The sequence below is a fragment of the Python bivittatus genome, unplaced genomic scaffold (assembly GCF_059951505.1).
Source record: "Python bivittatus isolate LINGU-HERP-01145 unplaced genomic scaffold, Pbiv_v1 ctg000330_np1212, whole genome shotgun sequence".
Classification (NCBI taxonomy): Eukaryota; Metazoa; Chordata; class Lepidosauria; order Squamata; family Pythonidae; genus Python; species Python bivittatus.
This window is the reverse complement of record NW_028277058.1, coordinates 30,439,807-30,465,026: the sequence shown is the minus strand read 5'-3', so window position 1 is coordinate 30,465,026 and position 25,220 is coordinate 30,439,807. Positions and strand designations below refer to the sequence as shown.

Here is a 25,220-nt window from a genome sequence, read left to right as displayed (position 1 = left end):
CTTTCTTGTCTTTTGATAATACTCTGATCAAGCCTAATACAATGTTCTACATGACATCCTTTCAGACACTTTGACACTTTCTCTTGTCCAGGCTAAATATACCCAATGGCCCTAGCCATTCCTCCTAAGTTTTTCTTTCCAGGCCCATTATCATCTTTGTTGCTGTCATCTGACATGCTCCAGCCTACAAATGTGTTTCCTAACATGGGGTGCCCAGACCTGGACACAATATAACTAAGAACAATGACTATTGTTGATCTTGACATTATAGTTCTGTTGATGCAACTGCAGAGTCACCGGGAGTCAGGTGCTGTATGAATAAAATAAATAAATAAATATTGCATTTACACTGTTTGCAGCTGAATGACACTAATGTTCAGCTTGTGTTCCACCAAACTACCAAGATCCTTTTCATATGTACCAATGCCCAGTATGGTCTCCCCCCATCCTATTCTCATGTTTCTTACTTTTCCTATCTAAATTAAGGACATTTTCTTTGTCCCTGTTGAAATTCATCTTGCTGGTTTCTGCCAGTTGTTTGAGCTTCTCCAGATCTTCCTAAATCTTGATATTTTCCTCTAAGGTATTTGCTATCCCCACTATATTTGTGCATTTGCAGATTTGAAGATTATGCTTTTAACCCTTCATCCATGTAATTTATAAATGTGTTGAACAGCAGAGCCTAGAATTATGCCCTGTGGTATGCTACTCAAAATTTCCATCTTGACACTGAGCCATTGATTTATGCTTGTTGGATGCAAATGTTCAACCAATTCTATGTTAATTTAATAGTAATATAGTCTCGTCCACATTTTGCCATTGATTGTTCTTGATAAATCCATACTGGCTGTCATGAAGCAATGCATTCTTTTCCAAATATTCACAAGCTGACTTTTTAATAATTTGTCCCAGGGTTTTGCCCAGTATCAGCATCCAGCTGACCTGTCTGTAGCTACTTTTCTCTTTTTTCCATTGTTTGTTTATTTGTAAATTCTATTTCTACAGGACCCCATTGGTACTTAACTCTGGGCAGCTTATAAGAGTTGAAAAACAACAATATAAACATATTAAAAAAGACACAGCCATGCCGGGGACCCACAACAATTCAAAGCAAACTATTCAAACTCAATTGTGGCTCTCATAATGTCCTGGCCTTTGGGAAGACAGGAAGAACATTTGTCTTTCTCCAATCCTTTGGCACTATGCCCATTTTCCTTGATTCCTCAAAGATCACAGGAAGGACCCTGAGATGACATCCATAAGCTTCTTCAAAGCTCGCAGTGGTAAGTGATCTGGTCCTCCAGTTTTAAATTCAGTCATGGTAGCTGGATGTTTCCTATGCTTTTATTTATCTTGGGTTGCCTCTTCATCTTTGGATCAGATGTTCTATTTAGGCCTATTTGGACAAGTTCCTTTTTGGGGAGAAGACCAAAGCAAAGGAAGAGATGAGGAGCCCTGCCCTCACTCCATCACATTACCATCTTATTATCTTCATCTAATTCCAGACCAACCACCCTGTTTCTCTTCCATTTACTACTGACACAGCCAAAAAAGCCATTTTTGTTGCTTTCAAAGTCTTTCAGACACTAATGTATAAACCTCCATTTATCATCAAAAATACATGGTGTCCAGATAAACTTTTTTTTCTGAGCTGGGTGACGTAGGGCATTGTTAGTTTCCCATTCTCATTAACACTCACAGCTTCCGCTATTTCTGTAGGCTGCAGGCAGGAAATGAAAAAAGAGACCAGAGGAAACCTGGCCTTCTACATCTGTCCTTGTTTGCAATCTCAGCTCTAGTTTTATTTTGCTAAAAATCATAAGTTTCTCTTAACCCCTGACATGCCAATTCAATTCCTACCATATCTATATTTTTAGTGGGAATAGATTAGAATTCCTGGGAGAAGGTAAATAGTAATACTTATTTTTAAAGCACAATATTTGATTGGAGAAGTAATGATAATATACTTTATAAAGACCAATGTTTGCATTAGGTCCCATAACTTTATCTAAATAAACTAAAACAGCTGTATCTAAACATAATACTTAATCTTTTACTGTTTCTCTGTAATCCTATATACCTTGATCATGCTATGTAAAATAGCAATAATTAATGACGATGAAATGAGTCCCTCAAACTTGGTATCTAATAAAGAAACTCCTGACCCAATGGTGAGATTATACATAACAGTTTTCACACATTATCTAAGCTATGTTTTGATTTAAACAAGGTTGATGAATAAGCTATATTGGCAGGGTTCATGCATAAAGCTAAGCCATAAAGTTAAACTATAAATACAGTTTATGGCACAATTATAAGCATAGTTTTCTGTTAACTGCTAGTTAACCCAATATGTTAAGTCAAAAAAGGAAAACAAAACAGAAACACCACACATTATGGCTTAGCCCAATGTCTCAGTCACAGTTTTCTAGGTCTTCTATACTTGGTACTGTAGCATGACAAGTTCTTCTTAAATTGGTGTTGTAAATTATTATTTATATTCAATCATTTAGTGAGAATAAAGGACCTTCAATCTACATATTTCAGGAGTGAACATACAGGGACAGCAGGGGGTGAAAACTTACCAGATCAAACAAAGAAGATGCTTCAACAGAAACAACTTTCCATAAGGAAGATAAACAAAGGAACAAGCCCAGTGGATGAGAATCACTATCAGAAACAAAAGTCATAGAAGATATTCTGCATAACTTTGAGGCCCTCACAGAATAAATAACCTCTGATTCTTCAGAAGAAGAAAAGGCAACACTGTGGAACAGGAGACAGGACATTAGATCCCTGAAGGACAGACAGGATACAGCAGTGCCCTGCAAGTAGACAAAGAGAAGAGTCATGGCAGTTGATGACATCCTACAACAAGGAACTGAAACAAATGCACTACTGCAAAGTGCTTTACCTGGGGTGTCCTTGAAGACCACTCAGAAACCAGAGTTGGTGAAAGCCTGACTGAATGGCTTTCAAGAGTCACCATAGACATCTAGGCTATGGGCCCTCACTGCCTACCAATGGGTTTTGAAGTACAATTTAATGTGCTGGTTTTAATAATAAAGCCCTATGTGGATTGGCTTCTGGGTACCTTCAGGACAGCCTTATTCACATAGACGCAACCCTCCTGGTTTCTACACCCTGAAGAAAGTCCGCTGGGGGCCTGCCATTATTGAGAAGTTAGGGGCAGGGTCCAATAGACAACGTTTTTCTGTTGTGGGCCCTATGTTATGAATAGCCTCCCCCTTGAGCCAAGCTAGCATCTACTTCATGGCTTTCCAGAAGTTAGTGAAAACAGAGTTTTTCCAAGTGGTATTTAGTTATTTTTTATTTTACATCCTGTTTTACCGTTTTATTGATGTAAACCAATGGGAATCCATGCAGATTACAGAAGTATATAAATGAAACAAAACAAATACATGCTAACCAGACACTTGGCTTGTGAAATTTCTTACCTGGCTGGAACAACAATCAGAGATGTGACAGAATGCTTCCAAGATTTATCAAGTCCAATGTCAATTATCTCTTCCAGATAATGCATATGGGACAAATAATGCTGCCAAGGGCAGTTACAACTGTATCACCATGAACTTTGAACCTCCAGAAAGAAGGAGGTATTCTCATCCATGGAATAGAAGGGGAAGGGGAAAGAAGAATAATTCAACTGAATAAAACAGATTGATGGGAGAGATTTGGTTTCTGGGACTACAGTATAGTATGATGTGGATGATAGATTACTAGCACAGGATGGTTTGCACATCACAAAGTCTGGTAAAAATATATCTGGAAAAATACATAAAGTTGAATTGTGAACTGAATCCTGTATGGGTAGGATATGACAGTCTTGAAGTATAGATCCCTGTGCACTACAAAAAGAGGTTGGAGCATTGCTGTAATGGAACTATTAAACCATTGAAAAATTAGGAAGAACATTGGCTCATAAAATTCATGTCTTTTGTTGTTGATATACTAATGTTCAGAGTATAGGAAATTAAAAATGTTGAAATTCTTATATAATAACAGAGGCCTAGTAGGATGCCTTCCTGGAATGGAATATAGCAACTGAAAGATACAGTTTATGCAAAATAACAGAAGTACAATAATAGAAAGGGAGGAGTTGCACCATATATTAAAAATCCACATGTGTGTAGAAATCAAATAAATGAACATGATGATATTGTAGAGACCATCTGGGTTAAAATAAATTGAGAAACTAATAAATTATCATTGTTTTCTACTATCACTCACCTAATCAAGTAGAAGATGTGGACGATTCCTTCCAAAAGGAAACCACACATTTTTCAAAGTAGCATGAAGTAACAATGAAAGGGAACTTTCATTACCCCATGATCTGCTAAAACTCTGCCAAACATGGTCCTTCCATGAAATCCTGACTTGTCTTGCTGTCAACTTTCTTCTTCTCAGGATGGAACTGTTAGGACTAAGGGCATAGGAACTGAGGCTGCCAAGGTAGGAAGCAGCATTCCCAGGCTAGAGAGAGCTATAATGTAAACATACCTCAGCTGCCACTTCCCAGTGCCATTAAGCAACCAGCCAAGAATCTGTTAACTGAGAATGTAGGAAGAAGCTTAGAATTTAAACCCTGGAGCACAGATATATAGTCTCTGGCTTTTTTGCACTGCAGGTGGGAATCATCTGTTATATTAAAGCCTTCATTCTTGTCTGAAGTAAAAACTCTAATCTTAACTGAGACACATCTGGGACTTTTCTGCTAAATCTAACCAAAAGCTGAATTAAGGATTAAACGTTTGGAGATTTGTGATTTACTGCTGAGTCCAGGTGTAAGTTTGACAGAAAGTGTTCAAGTAGAAGTTGGAGAGCCATCTGTCAGAATACTTTAATTTGAATTCTGAGATTGAGCAAGCAGTTGGATTTGATAGCCTAAATGGTCCTTCCAAATCTATGATTCTATGGGTCTATATTTACTACTCTTAGTTGCCTAACTACTGGTCTGAATCATGCAGGAACTAAAAAGGATATTGGAAAAATTTTAGAAGACATTTTAAGCTTGTTTATGTAGTGTATCCCATCTTCACAATCTCCTTATTCAAGAAATTTGCATCACATTATTCCACATCTATTGAAATAATTAAGGGCAAAACTGTGTTTTACATCAACACTAACTGCACGTGTCAGAGATGTTTACGTGTGACCAATAACACTAATGGCTGCCATTGAGAAGTCTATACAGGATGGAGGGGTTACTTTCCAGGATTATCCTGGTATGTAACAATATCCAATAGGGTAAGGAGTGAGCTGCTATCTGGACATATCCTTACGATGGCCTATGGAAACTGTACACAAAAAGGACAATGGACGTATACAAAGATGCATTGTGTATGTATAGGAATCTCTTAGCTTTTAACAAAATGAATTCTAGTTCATCAGTACTTATGGTTCTAAAGACCTATGGACCAAAAACTATTTCATGTAATGCTTTTTAAATATTATTTTAAATTTATTTATTTATTGGTTTTGTATGTTGCCCATTCCCTTAGCAGCTCAAGACAGCTGATAGAAATAGAACTAAAATGGCAGAAATAAAATTAAGCCTTAAAATATTAATAAAATGATACATTTTGAAATAATTGAAAGATTTGGATAAACAAGTATATAAAGAAGGTAGCTTGCTTCAACTCTGATGGCAGTTTGCTCCACAACATGGTCCCTGCCATGAAGATAGCAATATATGTCAAACGACTCCTAAAAAAATGCACAGAAATCCTCTCTGGTGATCTAAGATTGTGAGGCAGTTTGTACAGCAGTAGACAGTCTGTAATTGTTGGGTCCTGTGGCATGTAAGGCTTTATATTCCAATGGGAGCAATTTGGCTTGGAAGGCAACTGCCAACCAGTGAAGTTGTTTCAACAAGGAAGTAATGTGGCAACATCAAGAAGCACAACTCACCATTATGCTGCCACATTCTGGGCAAACTCCAATTTCTAGACCATCTTCAAATGACCAATAAAGGTACATTATAATAATTCTAACCAACATGAGGTGGTTGACTTATAAGATACTCCTTATTAATGGTGTTACATGGTTCTCCAGCATCTATGCTAAATCCAGAAGGAGCCAAATCTGATCCTAAAAGATTAGTATGGGGCCCAACCTAATGACATTCCAAACATCTCTGAAGACCTGGCTGTTCTCTCAGGCCTGGGGCTACATGGGTGTTGAGCCCTTGTCAGTTGTTTTTCATTATGTTGTATGTTTTCTAGTTGTGCATGGTTCTTTCTTGTTGGTTTTATGGTTCTTTCTTAGAGGGCAGCCTTTAAATTTAATAAAAGAGAAGTGTACCCACATCCAGAACAGACATTTCTCCTGAATTCTGAAGTTTCAGCTCCTAGACTCAGTAACAACTCCATCTTGTCAGGAATTAGTTTTGTCTGTTCATCTGCATATAGCTTTATAGCCCAGAGATATTCAGGGGCCTTGGGGACAACTAACTCAAGCTCTCAGGAAAAAATATACCTGAGTTTCATCAGCACACTGATAACAGCTATCTCTAATCTGGTCAATTATCCTTCTCAATGGCTTCATTCAGATATTAAATAAGACAGAGACAAGATCAAACCTTCTGAGAACTCAGAGGATGATTTTCAGGAAGTTATCAGAATGTCCCAGTATTGGGTTTGGTCACACTTGTAGGAAGAAGTGGAATCACTATAAAGATTTCACCAACTCCCAGCTCCCTCAAGCTCTCCAAAAATACTGTGGTCAATGGTATCAGAAGCTTCCAAGAGATTCAGGAGTTCCAACAGATACATACTTTTAGTATATACTCCTGGTATAGATCATTCATCAAGTGACTCTTGTTGTCTTTGTGCCATATCGAGATCTAAACCAAAATCAAAGCACTGAAGACAATCTGTTTCATTTAGGGTCACTGCCTTTTGCACAATCTTGGCTAAATATGGAATATTGGACACTGGGGAATATTTGTTAAAATCATCCAGGCCTAAACATGGTTCCTAAAGCAATGGCTTAAGGGGGCATGAAACTCTACCTATTAAAAAAAAGTTTTAAATAGTTGCAGTAAAGTTCATTTTGTGGTTGTTAAATTTTATTCAGAATTATATAGAAAACCAGAGGATATATTGAATGAAGATATAGATGCTTTTTAAAATAAAGTTAACCTACCACAATTAGATGATACATATAAAAACTCTTATTCACTCCACTATCTGAGCTAGAGATTAAACAAATAATTTTTAAAATGACAAGTGGTAAAACACCAGGATTAGATGGATTCCCTGTTGAGTACTGACAGTCCCCTGCTTGCGAATTTTTGTGTTGCAAATTTTCACTGATACGAACAAGATGGACCCGGAAATCAGAACCGGAAGTCAGGAGAAGGTGGGAAATTTCTTCTTTCCCACCTTCTCCCACCTTCCATTTGCATGGAGGTTTGCACTGGAGTCGGAGTTCCCAGAAAACGTTAGTTTACACAGTGCGCTCCATTGCTGGGTGAGGCAGGAGAGGGGGCAGTGGCAGAGGAGAGGGAAGAGGGAGCAGAGGCCGCCTGCCTCGCCAGCAACAGAGCATGCCACACCCCACCAACTCATCCTTCACTCCCCTCTCCTCTGCTACAAAGATCAATTTGCAATTTTATCATTAGATTTTGCCTTTGACAAAATACATAACCAGTTTATGTTTGCCATACAAAATAGATTTGGATTTCCTATGGAATTTATAAAATGGATTTAGATATTATATGAGTCGCCCACATCTAAAGTAAAGGTTAATGGTATGTTTTCTCCTCCTTTTCCACTATTTAGAGGAACTAGACAAGGATGTCCACTTTCAGCCTTGCTTTTTAACATACGCGTGGAACCCTTGGCTTGTACTATTAGACAACACAGGGAGATCTACAGAGTAGTACAACTCAGTTGAACACAAATTGGTTTTATTTGCAGATGACGTTCTTTTGGTTATTTCTAAGCCTCACACTACTATTCCAGTGTTGATGCAAACAATAGATACCTTTAGTAAAACAGCAGGATACTCTATTAACTGGTCCAGAACAGAATTGATGCCAATAGATGAAAACTTGGTTACCCATTCATTTAAGAAATATCAATTCCGTATTTGTATCAAATCTATTAAATATTTTGGTATGTGTACACCAAAGGATATCTCAGTTAGCAACCTGTAATATAAATAAAATATGTAGAGAGGTTTCTTCAGATATCAATAGATGGGAGTCATTAAACCTCACCCTTTGGGGAAAGGTGAACACTCTCAAAATGAATATTACTCCCAGATTAATTTATATTCTGAGAGGAATTCCAGTTTTTATATCTGGAAAATATTTTCAGAAAATAAATCCTTGTTTAGAAAATTTCTATGAGGTTCTTCAATTCCAAGAATATCTTTACAGAAAATGCAATTATCAGTTAATGAGGGAGGATTCAGTCTTCCAGATCTGGAGCTACATCACCAATCTTACCTACTGTCAAGTATTAAATACTGGAAGCCAACAAGTGGTGTTAATTTTCTGACCTGGGCAACTTTGGAATATACATATATAACACCTTTGGTCGGATGGACAATATTAGGATCAAAATATACTAAAACAGTAATATCTTTTGAAACAATTTTGTCAGTTAGAAAGCTATGGAACGTAATGTCTAATAAAAAAAAAAAAGAGTTAACCCTTTTTCCCATGCCAAGTTGACTTTATGGGGAAATCCAACTTTAAAAATTGGGAAGAAGATGGTGATACGGAAAAACTGGATGGAAGTGGGGATATTGACTTTGGACCAATTGACAGATGATGAAATGAATTTTTAATGTATTCTGCATTAAGAGATAAATATCATCTATCAGATGTAACCCAATGACAATATTTACACTCCCAACATTGTTTGGACCAGCAGCATTTTCAGCTTCGGAGACACCTGAGATATTAGAACAACTTGTTAAATCCATTAAAACTAAAAAACCTCCTAATATTTTGTATAGATATTTGTTATCAATAAATCAGTTTCATATGCAGATGTTAAAGGGATGAGTGGAATAAAAAATTAGAGGTTTCAATATTGCCTAGACAATGGGAGAGTGTCTTAACTTCTATAGCAAGAGTGTCAATGGATCTCAAACTACGACTTATACAACAAAAAATATTTAGAATTTATTGGACTCTACTACGTCTGTGTAGAAAAGGATTGTCAAAAATAGCATTTTGTTGGAGATGTAATAAGGACAATGCCTCTAAAGCATATGTTTTTACAATGTCCTAGACTTACTACGTTTTGGGAGAAAATAGTGGACTATATGATTGTGTGACAAAAGCTAAAATTTTCAGAAGAGAATATTCTTTTGAACTATATACCTAGTACATGAACTTAACAATTGGACAATGTTAATGGATTCTCCATGCCCTTACTATGGCCAAAAGACTGATATTGCAGCATTGGAAAGATAAACCTACGGCCCCATTTATTCAATGGATTGAAGACCTGATTGCACTTCCTACTTATAAGTGGATTGCCTATAGACATAAATGTATGGACAAATATAATGAAATATGGGACTCATTTATACAAAATACATTGGGTTAAAAAAAAACATGATAGTCATATAACTCTATTAAAAATATATATGTAGTTGAATAATATTTGTATTGTATAAGCACATATAGAATTGTAACTGTTTACTGTTATAATGATATATTAACATTTTTTCTTTTTGTTGTATTTTTTTTCACTTTATGTTAAAGCACTTTTATGTATTTTTTCTTTTTGTAATCAAAAAATGTTTAAAAATATATTTTAAAAAGTTTTAAATAGTTGTAGTAAAATTCATTTTATGGTTGTTGACCAATCAGATGTAATATATGGAAATATAAGGAAAAACAACATAGAACATTCAAATGAAAGTAAAATCAAAAATAAAAATATCCAAATCACTAAAGGGGAAGAGGAAAAAATATTAATGATTTTAGTGGATTATTGGCAGGACAATCTCTCAATGCTCTTATAAGCCAAGTTGCAGGAGCAGGTAATACAACATAGAAGCAATAAACAGATCCAAGAATGTTAGCCACTTCCTGCAATCAAGATTATTTCTAGGTTCAATCTTATCTGAACATTTAAACACCTCAGATTAGAGCAAATGTATAATGAAATCCCTTCTCCATGGTTTGGTCATTTTCACAACTGCATCTCTAAAAAGTATCATATTGATGCAGTTTTCCCCTTAATAGGATTTTTATTTTTTTTAAAGTCCTGTCAAGCCTTAGAAACTTTTTTTTCTTTGTAACTGAGACAAAATTTAGTGATGTTTTCAAAACTTAGCAACCGCATTTCCAGCTAGAGCACCCTCATGCTTGCCCCCCACCAACCCTCCCAATATGTTGACACTGTAAAATCTAAATCAGGACTTCCGCCTATTATATTTCAGAGCCGACTTTCTGGGAAAGGCAGATAATGGTTAAAAGGTAGGAAGTCCTGCAGCACTACCCAATGGAAATATTTTTAAGAATTGTAGTTATCTTGCATTTTCTAAGATGGCTTCAGTAAAGAGACAAATTGGTTGGCTAAGCTAATAAACTTTTAAGGTGCTCCAGGCAGAAGCAAAAGCCAACATTTGAATGAAGCACAGCACAGTAGGATTCATCTATCTCTATCATCTCTCTATCTCTATCTATCATCTATTTCTGCCTATCATCTATATCTATCTTCTATCTCTATCTTCCATTTTTAAGGGATAAAACATAAGATTTTCTAATTTCCTTAATTCTTCCAACCTTTATGCCTGTTTGCCTATTTTCAAAAACTTTTCTCGTAGCTATAACCTACCCATTATTTATGACAGCTATTTCTATTCCATGTTGCAGGATACCAATTCTGCCAAAGTAGCTTATATGTGATAACAACAATCATAATTCAAGATACAACAAAACAAAACTTCTGGGTGAGAAGAGGAGAGAGGCCAAATTCTCCCACCATCCTTTCCCATTCCCAGTGTCACTGCATGGTTTGCCTGATGAGTGAGATATCCAGAAAAACAAATTTTAAAAAACGGAAAGCTCACAAAAACACCAAAATCTAAAAAGATTTCTTTTGCTTTTAACATGTATTTTTATTTAATTTGGGGACTGATATTTGCTAACAGCATTGATGTCTATCCCAATTCCTGTCATTTTTTTCGCTACATTTTAAAATTTATTATTACTTTCTTTTCCCTTAAATACTTAATGTTTCTTAAAGAGAATGTCTAACATGCTTTGGAATACTCTTATTTATCTGATTTGGTCAGTTACATAAACAAACATATTATCCTGTCAGCTCACTCTTATCTGTTAGAAACAAAATATTTTCTTTCATAACAGACTAATTAGCTTGCTTTTTTAAAATCTTTATTTAGACTTTATTATATCATTATAATTTAGAGGAACTAGACAAGGATGTCCACTTTCACCCTTGCTTTTTAATATCTCCATGGAACCCTTGGCTTGTGCTATTAGACAATGGGGATTTACAGAGTAGTACTTAATTCAGTTGAATATAAATTGGTTTTATTTGCTGATGACATTCTTTTATTTCTAAACCTCACATTACTATTCCAGTGTTGATGCAAATAATAGATGCCTTCATAGATGTCTTTAGTAAAATAGCAGGATATTCTTTTAACTGCTCCAAATCAGAATTGATGCCAATAGGTGAAAATTTGGTTACCCATCCATTTAAGGACTATCAATTCTATCTTGTACTGAATCCATTAAATATCTAGGCATGTGCATACTGAAATATATAACTCAGTAACATGCAATATAAATAATATAGAGAGAGAGGTTTCTTCAGATATCGATAGGTGGGAGTCATTAAACCTTACTTTTTGGGAAAAGGTGAATGCTCCCAAAATGAATATTATTCCCAGTGTAATTTATATTCTGAAAGGAATCCCAGTTCATATATCTGGAAAATATTTTCAGAAAATAAATTCTTTGTTTAGAAAATTTCTATGGGGTTCTTTGATTCTGAGAATATCTCTACAGAAAATACAACTGCCAATTAATGAAAGAGGATTCGGTTTTCCAAATCTGGAGCTATATCATCATGCCTTCCTATTGTGAACTATTAAATACTGGAAACCAACAATTGGTGTTAATTTTCCAATTTGGGCAACTTTGGAATATACATATATAGCTTCTTTGGTTGAATGGACGGTATTAGGATCAAAATACAGTAGAACTCTAGTAGCTCTGTAAAAACAATTGTGTAAGTTAGAAAGTTATGGAATGTAATGTCTAATAAAAGAAGATTTGACCCCTTTTCCCATGCTAAATTGACTTTATGGGGAAACCCAACTTTAAAGATTGGGAAAAAGATGGTGATATGGAAAAATTGGATGGAAACGACTTGACTTTGGACCAACTGATAGATGATGAAGATGAATTTTTAACATACGCTGCATTAAGAGATAAATATCATCTATCAGATGCAGCCCAATAGCAATATCTCCAGATACAATATTTGCTAACAACATTGTTTAGACCAGCAGCATTTTCAGTTCGGAGACACCTGAGTTACCAGAACAACTTGTTAAATCCTTTAAAAATAAAAAAAAAACACTATTAGTTTTTATAGATATTTGTTATCAATAAATCAATTTGATATGTAGATGCTAAGAAATGAATCAAATAAAGAATTAGAGGTTCCTATATTGCCTAGACAATGGGAGAGTATCTTAACTTCTATAGCAAGAATGTCAGTGGACATTAAGCTATGACTTATACAACAAAAAATAATATTTGGAATTTATTGGATTCCACTATGTTTGAATAGAAAAGGTCTAAGACGTATTTTGTTGGAGATGTAATAAGGATGATGGTTCTTTAAAAAACATGTTTTCACAATGTCCCATACTTACTAAATTTTGGGAGAAAGTAGTGGATTACATAGATATGACTGTGCGACAAAAATTAAAATTTTCAGAGGGTAGTATTCTTTTGAATTACATACCTATTACATAGAAACTGACAACTGAACAACATAAATGGATTATCCGTGCCTTTACTATGGCCAAAAAACTAATATTGCAGAACTGGAAAGATAAATGTATGGCCCCGTTCACTCAGTGGATTGAAGACCTGATTACACTTGCCACCTATGAGCAGATTGCCTCTAGACATAGACTTTGTATGGACAAGTATAATGAAATATGTAAGTCATTTATACAAAATATAGTAGGTCAAAGATGACTGATAGTTATATAAATGTGTTAGAAATAAATACATATGCACTTGAATAATATTTACATTCGATAAGTATATATAGAACTGTAACTGTTATAACAATATTATACTTTTTTCCTGTTGTTTTTTCTTTTTTCACTTTTTTTAAAAGCACTTTTAAGTGTTTTTTTCCCCATAATGTATGTATCTGCATTACAATTTTGTTTTATTTTTTCTTTGTTATTATTTTAAAAGCAATAAAAATAAATAAATAAAACAACTGTTTATTAATTTCATCATGGTATTATTCACCAATTAAATTTCACTGAAAGATTAAACAAAAATATTCTGCTTTAGGTAAATATTCCAAAGTCTATACATTTCTTAACTCATCAACACATACATTAATGATATGTCCATAGTCCAAGATGCTTAATATTGCTAATGTAAAAAAATAAATAAAATTATATACCCAAGATATCCAAAGTCCATTATATAATTCAGAAATATTTCATTTATTTAGCAGTAAAGTCCCCTGAGAGGAAATTACTTTACAGTAGGATTATATAGAAAGCCAGTTTGGTGTAGAGGTCAAGGGACTAGGCTAGAAACCAGGAGACTGTGAGTTCTAGTCCTGCCTTAGGCACAAAGCCAGCTGGGTGACCTTGGGCCAATCACTCTCTCTCTCAACCCTAGGAAGAAGGCAATGGCAAACCACTTCCAAAAAACCTTGCCAAGAAAACTGCAGGGACTAGTCCAGGGCATTTGCCAGGAGTCAACGCGTATGTGTGTGTGTGTGTGTATGTGTGTATGTGTGTATGCATGTGTGTGTGTGTGTGTGTGTATATATATATATATATTAGAGGATTGCCTACTTAATCATAAAACGTCAAAGCTTAAGACAGATTCCTTAGTTAACAAGGAAGAATACATACATACACACACACAAATAATTATCACAGTATACATACTCATATCACACTGGGTGTCAAGTTTGTTTGGTCTCTTTTATTCATCCAACCTGGGTTTGAACAAATAATTAAGCTTAACGATGCAGGAAAGACAAGGGATAAAGTGAATGTTTGAGATCAAAGAAATGACTGAAATGTCCTTGGAAGAGCTATGGGTTTTGCTGAAGATAGAGCAAGACGGTGAGCATTTGTCCATACAGTCATTAGTACTCAAACACAACTCAACTGATGTACACATCCCTGCTGTAGTTCAGGTTTTCTTCAATAAGACAATCCAAACTAGGAAGTTTGATTCAGCACATGGATTCTTCTTCCTGAATTGGGGGCAGGAAGGAAATGCAGATAGTTCCTGCTTGCTAAGATTTCTAAAAAACTAGTTGTTCAAATGTTTTAAAGAATAAGCACTTGGAAAAGCACATAAATCTGTACACTAATTTGAAAAATTAATGATAATAAAATAGAATGCACATAGAGTTACCATACTTCCTGCCCCACTCATGTGGTAAGCATCTGTACTATACTGGCACAGCACTTGGTTGCACACAAAAAAACTTCCAGGTTCAAAGCCAGACCATATCTTTATACTTTCCATATGTATCTCTGTTGTAGTCTTCTCATGTCAATGTGGCAGTGATAACTATTTTGCTGACTTATATAAAAATGCTTTCTTTAAATTTAAAATGCTATAGATGTGAGCAGGATCAAAAATACAAGGATATAACTATTGCTTGTATATGACTATTTACATGTTCACTGAAAAATATTTATTGAACTCCTTTTTATCTAGCAAATCTGTACATTATTTAAGTTTGAAGCACAGTTTTTTGCCTTGATTTTCTTGTCCCATTTCATTTATCTCATGACAAAGGTAAAGTGTACAAATATTAAATGGGATAAAAAGGGAACACAGCTTTACATCCTGCTGAGAGCTTGAAATATTGTATAGTACAGGGACATTCTTCAACACTGGTATATTCCTTATCTCTGGAAATCCCAAATCCAAGGACTGTTGAAATATGTTGAAGAAAATAGTTGTCCATTTTCAGATTCACATTTCTAGTTTCTACTACCTTTCTGTCTCTCTCTTGCTAACGTAGTGCTGTATTTGCTGATATAAGTTCTTGCCTACAAAAGCTCGTCATACTAAATTAAAATATATGGATTATTTGACATAAGGATAGAGATGTAAGTTATTACAGAGTTTTCCAGACATGCATTGGTCAGAGTTCATCTTTTCATCACAGTCTACTAGACCCTTAAAAAAAAAAAAAAACACTCTTGAAAATTGGTGTAGTGAAGCACAAGGAGAAGAAAGCCAAAATGCCTTGTTCAGCAGGTGACTAGAGGTACTTCTCCATAGATATCCAGATGTTTTTCTTGAAGTCCCAGGTAATCATGGGCCCAATTCATCTAGGAGGGCAAATGTTGGGTCTGTTTTTTATCTCTGAACAGATGTGATGTGATATAATGGAGGGAATTATTTACACCTGTCTTTCATCATGATCAAATCACTCTATGATCACCAGAGTTAATCAGTGGTACCAACTTCCAAAGGAAAATTTGATCAATTCAATCAGTATGCCCCAAGTACCTAAGGGATCTTTTTTGTTTCCAAAGCATCCTTGAGGAATTCCCCAAATCTATAGTGGGCAGTCCTATTTGGGAACTTAGTCCCATCCTAGAACATGGAGGCAGCAGCAGCCTTGGATAGGATTACACAGCTTTTCCCTGTTTTTTCAACCCAGAGGAGCTCCTTAGTTTACTGAGGAGCTCTGGCAGAAGAAACATCAGAGGAGACACCTGGATTGCCAGTGGCAAAAGACAAAGAATCCAATCAAATGTAAGGGAGAGCTCATGTCTGACCATACATCGTGGTCATAGAAGCAGAGAAACACCAATATTTGTATGCTGTTATTGCATCCTCAAGAGTCCTGCCGATTAGTCCTATTTAATGTGATCCAAATCCTTTAGGGAAGGATGGACTGGAAGAACATTTTTAGGCTGCTGCAAAGAGTTTCTGGTCACTGTAAAAAGCTTGTGAAGTATTTAGAGGATTCACTCTGAGTTGGATGGTTGCTGGGTAGGTCCTAGCAAAGTAGTGGAGGCTATATCTTTCAAGGTTATTTGGGAGTTTGAACCTGTTTCCTTGAGGAAATGAAAAGGGTTCTCTGCAGTATTAGTTCTGACACATGCAGCCTGATCACTGTCTTCCCCATCTGGTAAAAGTCTCCAGGGAGGTGATGACTGGAGGCTAGTTTCAGTAAATGCTTCTTTAGCAGAGAGGGTGGTACTATTGGCCTTGAAGGAGGCAGTTGTTGCAAAGTGATAAGAGTGAGTGAGTGAGTGAGTGAGTGGGAACAAGAGAGATACTGGAGATAAAGAGATAGAGATGATAGATAGGTAGATGATAAATGATAAAAAACAAATGTTAGATAATGTTCAATATTTCTCCAAACATGCTTTATGGTTGGAAAATAAAAGAAAGCAGTATGTTTTCAAAATTGCATTTTGTTTTCCATATTTAACTTCTCACACCTCAAGGGTCCATCTTGCAGTCACAAGCTCTACATGGGGCTGCCCTTGAAGATCATCCAGAAACTACAGCTGATCCAGAATACAGCAGTGCAGGCAGTAAAGGGCATCCCATATTATGCTCACATGTCCACACGGCTTTGTGTGCAATTCAAGTCCTTCAAAGCATAGGGCCTAGCTATCTGGAGGACCATTGTCTCCATTTATCTCTGCCCATCTGATGAGGTCAGGCAGAGAGGATCCACTCCAGGTCTCATTGACTGAACAGTGTCACTTTGAGGGACCCAGGAGGCATGCCTTCTTTGTTGCACACCTGTGCTTTGGAATGACATCCCCCCAAAGATCTGTACAGTTGCCATCCTAATGACATTCAGAAAATCATTAACAACTTGGTTGTTCTCCCAGGCCTTGGGATAGGGTACTTAAAGAGTCCCCATGATTTTGGGTTTTTATTACTGGTGTGTATTCTTCCAGGTGGTTGTGATTTTTTTCTATGTATGTTGCTTTTTTTTTTTTAATTGTAAGCTACCCAGAGTTGTTAAGAAGTTGGGTGGCCTCAAAATTATGAATGGACAAATAAATACATAAATACACTGCATGTGTTTTACACATAATATCAGTATAGGGATGGTAGAATCCCCTGATTCTCCTCTGTGGAGTTTGGCTGAAAAAGCAAATTTAAACCATTCTATTCCACTTAAGCATGGTTAGGCAAAACTGTAAAAGCCAAGAAAGCTTCCTAAATTCAATCTATGTATACACAGACAATGAGCTTATGTTCACATGTCTAATAACTTTGCAATATAGCAACAGTCAATACCCTGCCTCTACTTCAGACCTGGATTTTGGCATTCAAGTGAAAGAGCAAGACCTATAAAAGAAGCAATGGAGAAATAAACACCCTACTTTTTGGTTCAGTGGTAGAACAAATTCTTTACATGTAAAAGTCTGGATTTAGTCCTTTGCATGTGCAGATAAAGCTGAGAAAACTGATACCTAAAAAGGTACAATAATTTACTGTAGACAATACTGAATTTATGGACCAGTAGTATGAGTTCATATCAGTTCCTCCTAAGCTCTGGAGAGACCATTTCTACAGAGATTGGTAATTACAAAGGTTGCAGCTGTGATATTGACAGTTATAAATTACATGGCTCATTCATCTTTACTGAAGCTGATTAGTAGAATATTTAAACTTTTGAGAGGAAATATTTCATTACAGTGTGTTACCAACTTGTGAAATGTTGTCACAGGATGTGGTATTGGCTGCTGGTTCAGATGGCTACCAAGGGGACTAGACAAATTCCTAGAGGACAGGTCTATCAGTGGCTACTACCTGGGGGCTACCTCTGTTTCTGAGTCAACAAAGTATTTGAAAACAGATCTTGTGGACTTTCATCAACAACCAAACCTCAGAGCTTTTTAGATTATAATTGTGATAACAATGGGTCTAGCTGTGATTAAAAAAATCTCTGTGTACTTCATGCAATCTGGAGTTGCTCATCATCTCTATTGATATTCTACTCACGCATTTTCCATCTTTAATATGGTTGCATTTTATGTCTGTCCATGTATATGCATATATAAACATACACCAAAGCTACTTAATTAGAGCACGAGGATACAACAAAACATTTATTACTGTATAAATTGAAATAAATGTTTCCTGAAACATAAGCCAATCTTAATTATACAAGCTTCTAGATAAATGTAATTGGTTTAACAATTTTTTATCATTATAACTGCACACCAATTTTATAAAGATTATTTATATTAATTGCTATAAACAGTTAAACTGTGGACACATTTAAAATCCCCATCTCAGGATCAAATTACCACAGGTTAACTATTCTACAGTCAGTCTATAAATTTATTGTCTATAAATATACTTGTATATGGCATATTCAAACATTTTCTTATGTCAAAGTCTAGTTTCAAATTTCACATACCTCAAAATTTTCTATGTGCTTTTAATTATACCATTTAATTGTTTTATTAAGTTTTTAGTACGTTTGACGATTAGGCCACCTTAAAACTTTATAAAAGGGCAAATTATAAATCCATAAATATATTCAACCTTTGTGTATATTTTCCTGGTGTTGTATTTCTCATCACTTATATAAGTTCATGTGTACAAAGGTTATTACTAGAAACATTCTCAAGGAGTAAATACAGCTTCCACTCAGTAACAGTAACATATTTTTATACATTTATGAGAAATAACTGAAAGTTACCTTCTCCTGCAATATGTGCCTATGTGCATAGTGAAAAGTAACATGCCTAAGAAACAATAATAAAATGTTTAAAGAGTTGGCACACAAGTGCAAATCCACTCTGTATTGCTGAGTAGATTGATGATAAGTAAGTTTGCATAGAAACTGTTGCATGATGTTTTCACTTCATTTAAGAGAAACTTATACTGTAATAGAAGTCTGTTTTGCAGATGTCCTAATACACAGTACAGCATAAAACCACTAGCCAAAAAAAGGCCCTTTGTTATTCATATATAAAATAATAGATTACGTAAAGATATTTATGAATCATTCTTAATGCATAAAAAAAGCTCTTGGGAATGTTCTTAGATTTTAAAAAATATATTATTTTTCTTGTCTTAGTATTGAGAATAAGATACTAAACATTTTTATACCTTTATACAGAATGCATGTTCAAATAATTAGCATACATCATGAAAGGTTATTTAGAAAAATAAATCCTTATCTAATCCCCATTAACCAAATTATTGGCTTCATTTAAATAATCCTTCCTCCAACATATCCAGTGTTTCCCTGTTAGAAAGGAAATTCCACAAAGTTTCAAAGTTTACTATATATTTCAAGTTCTAAAATTTACAGTTAAATAAGAACTGCATTTGCTTTCTCCTCAATAGTAATTGAACAGATGAACATGATTTTAAACTTGTGATGCAACCTGACTTAAGATACTGCACTTCATCTGAGAATTGTGAGTTCTTTGGAATATTTCTGGAGGTCAGTCCTAAACATTCATGCACATACTGTTCACACACTGTGAGAATGGGTAATCCAATAACAAATATCAAATTTGTTTTTTTAAAAAAGGCAAACTATATACATTTTAGCAACTCTGCGCTATAGCATTTTATTCAGACAATTAGTAAAATCAATGTCCTTTCTTGTATCTTGATGTTTTACTCAGAGTTATGACTAATTTTTAAGTCATATATTAATTTTTCATTCAGCAAAATTCTTAAGAATAGATATGTTCTTGTCTTTTAAGTGCTTCTCAGAAGACTCCAGTATACCAGTTGATTCATTGAATAAGAAGCTTCAAACAAAATAAAAATGCATAATCATTCAAGACTATGGAATGATTGTGGAAAATAAAAATTCATTGCTGCAGAAAACTATGACAAGTATGTCATTATAGCCTCTTACAGGATTACAATTGACACAGAGGAGGCCAAAGCTTTCAGATCGCTTTCTGGAAATCAAATCACACCTGTGCTAAATGTGGCAAGTAAAATAAATATTTAGTTTGCAAATGTTAGGTAAACTTCCACACTTTTGGCATGAATCAGCTATGGAAATGAAAGGCATTATATTATAAAGACACATATTAAGTTGGATACAATTTAGTTCCAATTAATAAATATACCCTGGAACAGTTCCACCACAAATTAAACCAAAGACCAGTATATCTAATCCAGTTTATTTCTTTCAGGGCAGCCCATGGAAAATTCAGAAATAAGATAACATAGAAGTGGAAAATGTACTATCCATAACCAGCTGATACTCAGTAATAGGTTACAGCTATGCATGTTAATAGAAGCACTGTACTAAAGAGATATTCCCTAATTACATTCCACACCATCAATTTAAAAATATTTTAAAATCTTACAGTATGACTTCCAAATTTATGTATGATAAAACACAAAGAATTGTAATCAGGAAAAAAACCCAAAGAACCCTAGAATGTCAGAGTTTTGGCCTCTCTGCAACCTAAATTTATAGTATATAGGTGCATTCACATGTAATTCAAGTGACAGTACAAGCCACTGCTAGCATTCCTGAATCACGTGTATGTGTAAATAGAAGGCAAGGCTACATAAAGGCTACGTACTAAATAAATTATCAGATCATTCTATTGGATTAGTATCAGTCATGTTCAAAATTTGAAACAAAGACTGGAAATCTTTGAAATCAACTACCAGGTTTAAAGATATTTAGTTGAGAAATCAGTAAACACACAGAAAAGTAAACTGAAACTTCTAGACAGAATGCAATATAATATTCTTATGAGGAAAGGTAGCTATATTATATAAAATAATTAAATGAAGCAGAAACTGAAAAACACAGAACTCAAATTATACATACAATATAATTAACCTGCAAACAGTATCATTCATGGTAGTCAGAAACTGTATTTATTTATAAAATGTATATAGCTACCCATGTCCCAAACGTGGCTCTGTGAAATTACATACTGTATGAAGACACAAAACAGCTTGAGAATTGCACTCGCTAGATTTTTTTTTTCACTTTTTGTTTTCTGCTTTATTTTTGTTACATATAACTTAAATTAGCAGCAAAATCCCACAAAAGTGTACTTTACAGATAATTCCACTCAGATCCCTGGAGCACACTACAAAGTAAATAAGTATAAGAAGCCAAACATAAGTATATGATTTATAATGAGCTTCAGGGTAAGGTTTGCCCTAGAAGTCATGAATTCAATTAAAAAAAAATATCTAATCTCAGGTTTGAGTAAAGTGGCTGTGATTAAGCAAGAAGAAAAAAGCAAGGACGCTGCACTTTTCTGTTCAGGTAGCCAGTCAGTGGTCAATGCAGAAAATTAATCTATTGATCAACATAGACAGAAGATCCAGTGTGGCTTCCTAGGACTTTAGTACTTTTAACACCTAGTGCAGAGTTACTTTCCTATACCAAAAATTAACTCTCCACTTTTAAGACAGATACGGTCTGACATCCACCAATTTTCCCGCCCCAAACTGGAATTGATCAACAAAGTTCATTTTTGTTCTGTTTTAAGAGCTGCCTCCTGCCAAATGAGCTCATGTACCAATTGTTGGCTGTTTTGTCTTTGTCAAAAGCAATTTATTGCTTCCCTGGCAGCTTGCTGTGTGAGGAGAACAAGAAAAAAGAGTAGTCAGCAAAAGGACACCAAAAAGAGAGCATACTGCTGCATGCTGCTTTTCGCTCTGCTCCTACCCACTGCTTGCTTCAATCCATCCACTATTAGCATACTATACAACCTCCATTTGATTACTTCTGCAGGAATGCAGTCCTCAGAGAAAAAAGGTTGCCCATTTCTGGCAAGTTCATAGCTTAAAGGCCCCTATTCACTAGAACTGTAATATAAAGTATTATAGACGCTACAGATAAAAGCCACCCTCAGATGCCACAGCCCACTGGGATTCTCCAAGGAAGCCTATGTCTGGGACTACAGCCCATCTCATTTTAGGATTTGGGGGCATATCGGAATCTAAAGCAAAAGCCCAAACCTCTTAACACACTCCCAGAATACAGTTTGATGATAATCTCCACATGTATTTAATGGGTTTCTAGTTCTGGATTTTAAAAAAGAAAAGTTTTGTGCATTAATACAATTAGAGCTGGAAAAATATCTGGTGCCAGAAAGTTCATTTGGAATAGGAAAAAAAAATGTTCATAGTACTGTACTCTCTTTAGAAACTAAATAAGTGGGTATATGTAAAATTAAGTCATAATATACTTATTTAAAGTTGTACATTCATTAAAATGATAAAATGTGGGCACATGCAATTATAAATATATAATTTAGACCAATAGTTTGTAATCAGATTGCCAAAAAAAGGAGATCCAGGTGAGTAGACCTATGCTTTATTAAGATAACAGTTTTATGTATCAGGATTGTCATTATAATTTTACATAGTTTATCATGATGTGCAAAATGTCATACAATTGTACACCGGGACTCTAAAACCAACAACTAGCCCTTCTATTAGGAAAATGAAATGTTTCTGTTGTTTGCTTCTCCCTAAAAAGTCACTCAAGACCTCATGACCACTGTAGCGTTAAATTAGCTTGGTCCAGCCCCCCAGCCCCCACCCGTTAAATAAAGATGTAACTTGTCTTGCTTTCAACAGTAGTGGCAGAAAGGCCGAGAGGGCTTCACAAAACCCTTCTGTGTTAGGGAACGGAAACGCCTAATGAGATTAGTTGGTGTATGCAGACATTACTTAGCCATGACTAAATGGGCTCTCTTCCTGCAGCCAGTGGAAAATTCAGGGAACTTTTTCCTCCTGCAGCATCACGGTCCCTTAACCTTCAGCAAAGCCAGATCCAAAAACAACTCTCCCGTGTTTCCCCCTTCCCTCTTTTGGAACCGACAGTGTACAAGTTTAAAATGGACGATGGGGTTGTTCAGTGGGAGAAGGGGATGAACGGGAAGGAGCCTGGCTCGCTTCCTTTCTCTCAAGACTACAAAGGAAACCGTAAAAGAGCGAATGCATAAACCTGAGAAGGAGAAAACCACAGAGTTTCTTTGTGAGCTGCAGTGACTCATTTTCAAGATGTTGTCTGCTGCCAGTTTCAAACCGGAAGCGCATGGCAATTAGTCTTGCTGTTTCCAGACGAGCCAGAAACTCTCCCAACACGTCCCCCTCCTCCCAAGCCCCTTGGACGGTCTTCCCCCTCTCCATGCAGCCCGAAACAATTTAAGCAAACTCCAATTCCAAGGGAGTCCGGACCGGTGCACTGCCCCCTCCCCTCCCCTCCCCTCCTCCCACCCACCAATCCAAATCCACTGTCTTCAGAAAATAGCCCACCGGGCTGCTACAAGCGAGCTATTATCGCCACGAGCCTCGCCAGGTCCGGGACGCGCGCAAAAGCGCTCCCTCCCTCCCACGCACGCCAGAGTCGGCTCCTGACGACCGACGACGCTCCTTCGGAGTAAGGGCAGCTCTCCACGGAACTGTCAGACGCGCTCTTCCCCCTCCCACCCTGGCCTTTCACCCCGTTCAACAAGCGCTGACCCCAAAGCTGCTTCCTCCACGCAGAACTGGGCCCGCCGCCGTCGCCACAACTCAGGAGAGGCGCTTGCTGCGTGCGAGGCAATAGTGCGCCGGACCCCGACCTCATTCCGCTAGCCACATTATGCCCCCCCCGTCTCCAAAGAAAGACCCTTCTTTCCCTTCCCCGTTGGTCAACGACAGGTGGGTTCCTCGCATCTCCCTCACTCCAGCCGTCACTATCTCCTCTCCTCACGAATCCCTTCCTGCCCTGCCGGGGGAGGGATCCTCAAGTCGTCCACTCCCCTGCGACCGAGGAATAACGTTTCGCCAGACCCAGCTTTTGCTCCCCCAGATACGCCACACACACACATACACACACACCCGCTGCCAGATGGCACTTCGGTCGGCAGTAAGAAAAGTCGCCCGAGACTTTCGCCGCCACTCGCTCCAAGCACACGCACACGCACACACGGCTCGCCTCGCCTCGCCTCGCCTCGGCTCTCCTCCCCTCCTCTCCCCTCCCCTCCCTCGGCCGCCCCAACCGGATGCCTTGCGGCGAGGCAGGGATCCCCCTGGCACGACCCTTCTCGCGTTTTATCGGGGGAACTAAAGTGCCCAGGCAAGTTACTTTGGAACGGACAACAGCCCAGAACCACCGCAGTTTCATTCAGCTCCCACCTGTCTCCCCCACCACCCTTTTTCTTGCCTCCAACTAAACTCTCTTCCAACTTTAGAGCTACGTACCCAGCGTCTGGTCTGGTGGGCTTCTCTCCAACGTCTTCTTGCCGTTTTAACGAGAGCCGCGTAGAATCCCTCGGTTTTCCATGCTGACAGCCCTCTAAAACGCTCTGGTGCTGTTGTAATGAGATCCTGATTTTTCCCCTTGTTTCTTTCTCTCTTCCACCCGCCCCCCCCCTCAAGCTAGTATGTGTGTGCGAGAGTGTGTGTGTGTGAGAGAGAGCAGGAAGTTAGAGCAGTCAGACAGAGAGCCGGCTCACTTCCTTTCCTGCATTATTCCCCAGGCGGTTTGCAGTCTGTGTAAACAGGCTTTTCCTCCCTTCTCCCCTCTCTGGCCACTGATGTGCAGGCAGCATTGCTGTAACATAAGACACATGCAGAGTAAAACGGTAACGGGACTCAGACTCACACACCAACCAAGGAACTCCAGCAGTTCCCTCTGACCTCCACCTCTTCCTGTTCTGCACCCCCGGGGAGGAGCTTCAAACCAGACCAACAATTTTGCTCATCAGCCGCAGTTACTTGAAACATAAGGTAGCTTTAAAACAAAAACAAAACAAAACACCAACAACATCCCTCAACAGCTTGCTATGTTAGCTCTAAGAAGTAATTCAACTGTTTTTTGTGGCCCTAAGAAAAAGGAACTGCAAGCAGCTTTCATATATATGGTTAAAAGTTGTTTAACTTGATTGCATACTATACTGAAAGCATGAAAGTCCATAGAATATATTTATTATACTGCATGTATCAATCCTTCTAGTTCCAGTTCAATGGTTAAAGA

The 25,220-nt window shown here is 36.9% G+C and overlaps 1 protein-coding gene across 3 annotated transcripts in view; it reads right to left on the bottom strand.

The window, feature by feature from the left end:
* ELK3 (ETS transcription factor ELK3) overlaps nucleotides 1-24,860 on the bottom strand; it is a 50,156-nt gene extending 25,296 nt beyond the window's left edge. Inside the window, exons 1-2 of one of the 3 annotated variants that reach the window (XM_088141900.1) lie at nucleotides 24,446-24,860; nucleotides 2,586-2,825 (exon numbers count right to left, since the gene is read on the bottom strand). The gene's annotated coding sequence lies outside the window, so the exon portion shown is untranslated. Of the gene's footprint in view, nucleotides 1-2,585; nucleotides 2,826-23,722; nucleotides 24,187-24,445 lie in introns of those variants that run through there. The other 2 variants (XM_088141901.1, XM_088141902.1) reach the window with 2 other exon arrangements.
* Nucleotides 24,861-25,220: the final 360 nt, after the last annotated feature.